The sequence below is a fragment of the Brassica napus genome, chromosome A2 (assembly GCF_020379485.1).
Source record: "Brassica napus cultivar Da-Ae chromosome A2, Da-Ae, whole genome shotgun sequence".
NCBI lineage: Eukaryota > Viridiplantae > Streptophyta > Magnoliopsida > Brassicales > Brassicaceae > Brassica > Brassica napus.
This window is the reverse complement of record NC_063435.1, coordinates 20,717,612-20,725,135: the sequence shown is the minus strand read 5'-3', so window position 1 is coordinate 20,725,135 and position 7,524 is coordinate 20,717,612. Positions and strand designations below refer to the sequence as shown.

Sequence of the window (7,524 nt, the reverse complement as noted above, 5' to 3'; positions counted from 1 at the left end):
GAATAACCAAAATGAAAATGATAATTAAGTATATGACAATGATTTTGACATAATTCATAAACTAACATTTGCACCCTATGCGATCCGGTTATACCCTTCCAATCTACAAGTATCCAGTTAACAAAAGAAATAAGAGATGACATCCACAAAGAAAGATATGGACAAGAGATAATATGAGCACTATTCACTATAAAGTCACGTGAATCACCCACGTCACATTCTTTGTTTCCGCATATGTAGTTTGGGATGCTTGAGACTCCACTAACTATGCTTGAAACGAACTGAAAAACACTAACAAACTGAAAGACACAAATACATAACTTGAAAATTTATGAATGTTTTGTTCCATATCACTGAAATAGTAAGACTACTTGGTCATAAAACTATTTCATTTACAACATATAGCAAGTTCAAGAATGCACAATTACATGACTTTGAAAGTTTTGAAGTATTCTATTCTATATCACCAAAATAGTATAGCATATCAACTTCATTCCAATCCCTAAAAAACTAAACTCTATCCCAACCCCACCCCTAACCTGTACATACTAAACCCTAAATCCAAATATAAACCCTAAACCCAAATATAACTCATAAACCCAAATAGAATGAAATAAAATAAATAGCATAGTGCATTTGAGTGAAATTATGAAATGTTTATGTGCGGTTAACGCATAACCATATATTCATTTCATACGAATGATACAACTTTAAAACATAATACATATTTATTCACTGTAAAATCACATTATATAATCGTCAGATAGAATAGAACAAAACAATATTTCATTGCAACATTTAAAGGAGGTGAGTATACTATATGTGGAGAAGTGGAAGAGGAGAGGATGATGACATTAATGAAAACAACCAGTGGTAGTGTCAATGTTACATGTGAAGTAATAGGAAACATAATACATATCATGCTACAAATCTATTCTGTATATCTATAATGGAATAGAACAAGCACCAGTCATCTTCTTTGATCTTTCTATCAGCTTTTATTTTTTTCAGACATGGCGACATGCATTCACCGGTATACCATCGTTATTTTTCACCACCAACAGACACTCATGGGCTTGAAATTCTCTTCTGAAATATGGATATATGAAGGCGAATCGGGAACCTCTGATGTTATTCTGTTAAAAAGCATATATAAGAAGTTACTAAAACGCAAGACACAAGTAAAATGAATTGAAGATGACAGAAAACAGTTTAATCTAACTAAACTTTTAAATAGTATACTATGTACTTCTTCAAATAAAAATACGACTATTCTATACAAAACCACCACGTACTATTCTACTTTGTTGTTCATGTTATTCTATTTACATAACATATGCAACAGAAGACAACCACACCAACGCAGATTGCTAAATTTATTCCACTTTACTCTAGTTACGAAGTAGATTGAAATGTATAATCGAATGAACACAAGGAAAACAAAAATCTCAAACATTTGGATCAATGTGTCTCCAAATATTGAACCACACATGCAACAACAAAAAGGTTCACTTTCAGATATCTCAAATATTTTCAAATTGATTTACTCAAAATGAAACGAAAGTATAATAGAATGACCATGTAAATCCCAAATCGGAACTTACAGTTCAATAAGCTTCTATTAAGTCGAACTGGGAAGAGTTGTTCCACCTTATCGTTATGCCGTCATCGCAACTATTAAATTCTGAATCGGCGAAGTTGAAGTTTTCAACTAAATCACCGGCAAAGGCTGCAAAATTTTTGCTCCTCCAAAAAACTTCTCCATGAATGAAGTTGGTGCTTTCGTAGTCGTTCAAAAACAGAGAAGAAAACTATTTACCTTCTAAGTTTTTACCTATTAAAAAATTATTTTGAGAAGTTTGTGACAAGAGAAAAGCCACGTTTTACTTTAGACAACAACTAATATTAATTTATTTTTATTTTCTTTTGCAGGTGGAACCGGCTGAATGAAAGGGTAAATATGCATTATTACATATAATATAAGTTGTATCAGTGTAAGTTAGGTCAATCCGTAAGAGAGTGAATTATAATTTTATTTTGTGCTATACAGTGCAATTTCTCTTGAAAGAACCTTAGTCTAGTGCTGTATTTATAGCAATGTGGGTTTTTTCGAACTGATATAGCAATGTGGTTATACATTATATATATATATTTTTTTTTTTGAACTTTGGTTATACGTTATATCTAATACTAATTTTGTTTAATTATGTCATGCTATTTGTTAGAAGAGTTTTAGTTATATTACATCATAAACTTTTTTTTAAAAAGTTAAATCATCATATATTTTAAAATAATCATAAACTCAGTATATATACCAAATAATTAACTTTTGCTAGATTCGGGGCTAGATTCGGGAAGGCAAGAGAAGATTTCCACAGCAGAAACAAACAAATAAACTGACAAATTTTGGCATACATATTTTAACATAAATTAACAGAAATAATTTATATAAACTTATACTCCTTAGAAAGAAGAAAGGATAATTGAGATTTTCTCATTGGGAAGTAGTCCACGTAAGTCTAAGTAAAGGTATAAGGTTCTGTCACGCACGCAAATAGAGGCGTGTTTGCATGTTACAAAGAAGATCGTCAGTCGAAACTCGAAAGTACAACAAACATCTAGCTTGTGACGTTCCTGATATGAATATATATACTATTATTTGCAAAAGTAAATTTTTATAACGGAACTCTCACGTTAAAAATTAGAGTGGTTAATATCAATTATACTCTTAATAAATTAAATATATAAATTAATAAAAAATAAAAACGAATTTGATTTTTTATTAATATAAGTGATTAAAACTAAGAATTATCTAAAATCTAAAAATATATTTAAAAATAAAAAGATAATTCCTGTATATATTATAATAAGATAATTATTTGGGAAAATCTCCAAAATAGCACATTTCTAAGTTTATATCACAAAAATAGCACTCAAAAACTAAAATGACCAAAATAGCATTTTATCTTTTGAAAAATTTAAATTTTTTTATTTTTCAAAATTTGAAATCTTATCCCCAAAACCTCACTTCTCAACTCTAAACCCTAAAGCCTAAACTCTAAATCCTAAACCCTAAACCCCACCCCTTGAGTGCTATTTTTGTGACTTTTGGCATTGAGTGCTAGTTTGGGAACAAAAACTTGATTTAGTGCTATTTTGGTCTTTTTCTCTAATTCTTATTATATTGTGTTGTTATCTTATATATTGTATTGTTATCTTGAAATAATATTTTTCTATTATAATTGAAAATTAAGATATGAAATTATTTATAATTAAATATTAATAAAAAAGCATTTGTATAAATAAAAATATTTGTGATATATAAATAATTTGATGCTTTTTTAATATAAATAAAAAATTATCATATAAAAAAATAATTTCTGTATATATTATAATAAGAAATTCTTATTATATTGTGTTGTTATCTTATATATTGTATTGTTATATTGAAATAATATTTATCTATTATAAAAATTGAAAATTAAGATATGAAATTATTTATAATTCAATATTAATAAAAAAGCATTTTTATAAATGAAAATATTTGTCATATATAAATAATTTGATGTTTTATTTAATTTTTAAAAAATATAATTAAAAAATTATCATTTTGGGTTTTGAATTAATAAAACATAAACTAATAAATGTTCACAAAAAAAATTAGGTCTGCATGTGGGGCAAAAGACCTAGTTTTGATAATATTAGAGCATCTCCAACCCACCCATATATTTACCTCTATATGCTATAATAGAGGAAAATCTACTTCAGCTCATCTCTATTTCTTCCTCTAAAATAGAGATTGCTATTTTCTCCTCTATATTTAGGGAGAAAAATAGCATTCCTCTATAACAGAGGAATACTTTTTTATTTACACAATAGTCCTTTAATTTTTTGTGGTTATAATTAAAATACATGTTTATATAGAAATGCATTATTTTACATATAAAACCCAATTATCTTTTGTTTACATAATATTTTTAATTTTTACAGTTATAATTAAATCAAATAAATAAATAATAATACTATTTTATGTGAAAGTCTAATTTTTAACAAATAATACTTAATTTTATCTTTAAAACTAAAATTATTAATTATAGTTTAATTACTAAAAAATCTACATAAACTTTACATATTGATAACATATTTATTTAAATATTAATTAATACAACATATTAAAACACCTTAATATTATGGTAAATTACTTCCGGATCTCCATAATGATGGTTAGATAATGTATACTTTGTTTTATTATTTTTGTTTAATGTTTTTTGTAACAAACTGTTTAACTTAAATAATATTGCACTTTTATGAAAAAAATCCAAAAGATATAATGAATGGGTCAGTTTTCAATATTTATAAGTTAAAAGGTGTTAATTGTAAAATTTTAAAAGAATCTCTTTAGAATATTCCTTTTTAGAGGATAAAGTAAAGAAATACATTGGAAAGAAACTCACCTCTATTATAGAGTTCCTCTATTATAGAGGAAAAAATGGAGAAATACATTGGAGATGGTCCTATAGTGCATGTTTCGTTCGTGTATAAGCAATACTAACCAAATTTTGTAACTGCATAAGTATTGATGATAGATGACTAAACGGATATAAGAATTTTTTTAACGGATATAAGAATTATTAAACTTTGCATAAACATATTTTAATAATTTTGGAAACTCGAAATAGTGTTTTATATAGTTATTCTCGCCTATAAGTTTTTTTTTTTTGTAAATCAGGAGGTGTCTGGCCTTAACAAAAACTATGTGCATGTGTTTATAGTCTCACCCATTTTTCTAGAACAAAACATTGAAACGTAACGGGACATCAAAATTTGATGTCCACTGTCCGTGGTTTTTGCACAAACATCTGCCAAACATTAAATTACTTGAATGCAATATTGCAATGCCAAATGTGTGTCATAAAATTATAAACACACTTATAACACTTGAGTCAGCTAAATAATTTATTCACGAAACTTCATCCGATATTTGGAAAATTTCTAAAATCCTAATATTTAAATTTTGATTATTTACCTAAACCTAGGAGGGGGGAAACGTTTGTCGACAGAAAAAAAAGGAGGGGGAAACGTTGTTCCTAGAACACACTTTGTTTAAAGCAATTTTTTGTTAATTGAACCAAACGGTTGTGGCCATGTCCAAGTAAACGAACCTTAAACTATTTTTTTTTGTAAATATTTGAGTTCTTTTACTACTTAAAGCTTATAAGTGGGCAACGATAATAAATGGTCTCCAATTAAATATATAAACTAAATTGTCACTTTGAACATTCTTTCTTTTGTATAGAAAAACTTTCAATATTCTATTTTACGATGTAATAACACCAGCATGATTGCATGCCATGATTGATAAATGAATTCCATCAATCAACATAAAATAGAAACTAAATTGAAGAAGTCGTCCACGACTACGTACAAACGAGTAGCGAAAGATCGAAATCGTCGGCCGCGTAACAATGCATAATATTTATTCGACCGCGTATTTATGTTTCTTGTTGAAGAACAATAAATTTGGATTCGTTCTACGATTAATTTGCCCAGCTATATAGTAGTCCATATTCTACTTTTAGAATTTATGAGCTTTGTAATTATTAAACGAAATGTGGAGATGTGGATGTGATACAAGAAGTCACCTCTTCTTATCTTCTAAAAGGATTATACGGATGCCACCCTCAACCTTGATAAGAAAAATGTCACTTAGCTATTTGTTGATCATAAGTTTGTCAATCTCTGACCAATTTTGACCCTGTCAAATTCAACTTTTATTTGGGATTAGTCAAAAGTGTGTAGTTGTATAGTCTTCGTTCGGTGTTGCTTTTAAGTAGGCATGGGCACAGATCGGATATCTAAGTTTTTGAAAGTATTTGTGATTAGCTTCGTATACCACGGATATCTAATTTTTCTATTTGCTTTGCTTCAGAAAAATACGGATATTCAGAAAAACGGATATCCGGAAAATAAATAGATATTTGCGAATATTTACAAATACTTACGGATATCTCATATGTTTTGATTAATGCAAATAATCTTAAAATTTTGATACAAATTTGTTTTGTAAAATATTTTTTTGCATGATATATAAGATGAAAATTAACAGAAATAGTGAATCTACATATTTTATAAGAAATTTAAACTTAGTTAACAATTATAATAAGACAAAAGTTAAGAAAAAATTATAATTGTCATAAATGTATTCATTTCCTTTTATGTAATATTTTTATATAAGTAATAATGTAAATATAATTTGTCAAATCATATGTTAGAATACAAATTATATAATTTTATACATTTAAAACTTTAAATATAATCAAGTTATACATGTATTTATATATTACCGGATCGGATATCCGCTTCCCAAAATTTTAATATTTGTGATTTGCTTCGGTTTTAACGGATATTGATTTTTAGTATTTCTTTGCTTCGAAGGTTTACGGATATCCGGAATTTCGAATCGAATCGAAACGAATAACGAATCAAATCAAATTTAACGGATAAAATGTCCAGCCCTACTTTTAAGTGCAAAAACTTTGTTTACTTATTGAACTGATAATAAATACAGTCACATATTGTTTTATATTTTAAAAAACGATAACTTCTATAAGTTTATAATAAAAAAAAAAATTAGAACTCAAGATTTACACAGTATATGCATATCAAACTTCTTTCACATCTATTTTAATTTGCTTTTATAGAAGTAATCAATGGTGGGGCATATATGTTTTAAAATATTTTTGCTACAACTGTTGTTATAATAGTACTAATTATGAATATATATGTATTAATTTTGCAAGATATTTGGTGATAGTTAGACTTTTCTGGTTTCAACAATTAATAAGGAAGTAGACAAATAAATAATCAAGTCTTTATAGATCCTCCCAAAAAATAGTTATGTCTTTGTTTTAGAAGCACAAAGTCAACTGATATTGAAAAGGTATGAAACAAAAGTCCATTTATATTAAACACATTTCTCAAAACTAATACTTACTGAAGTTGATCACAATTTAGACTTGTATCATTCGAAACGATAATTGTCAAAATAATTTTAAAATGGATTTTTTTATCACATAGGTTTTGAATAATTTTTTATGTCAGCCGTGTAGGTTTTGAATAATTTTTATGTCAGCCATGTAGGTTTTGATTAATTCGTATAAGCTATTAATAAAGTAATAGTATATGGCTGTAATACATGGACCATGGGAGAGAATTTAGTATCTATGAATAATTAAGTTTGTAACTAGTGGGCACCATTAGTGACATATAATACTCACGAATAATTAATCCTACAAACTTTGTATTCTGCGTCTATTATTTTCACAACCACGTGGTTTTTCCATTACCGTCTTATTACCAGATTCAAACTTCCGTTAGTACCAGAATAGAATTTATTAATAGAATAAGTTGAGCAACAATTTATACCATCTATAATATTTTTGATGTTTCAAAAAAAAAAAAACTATAATAATAGTTTTGATGAAAATAATTGTTTATACAAAATGCTTAAGTTCTTATGTTTCA

General features: G+C 27.1%; 1 long non-coding RNA gene across 1 annotated transcript; it reads right to left on the bottom strand.

Moving 5' to 3' along the window:
- Positions 1-836: 836 nt before the first annotated feature.
- LOC111209088 lies at positions 837-2,788 on the bottom strand. Its single transcript, XR_002660852.2, has 2 exons — positions 1,605-2,788; positions 837-1,136 (listed from the first exon to the last, which is right to left on the bottom strand). It is a non-coding gene; the product is annotated as an uncharacterized LOC111209088 (long non-coding RNA).
- Positions 2,789-7,524: the final 4,736 nt, after the last annotated feature.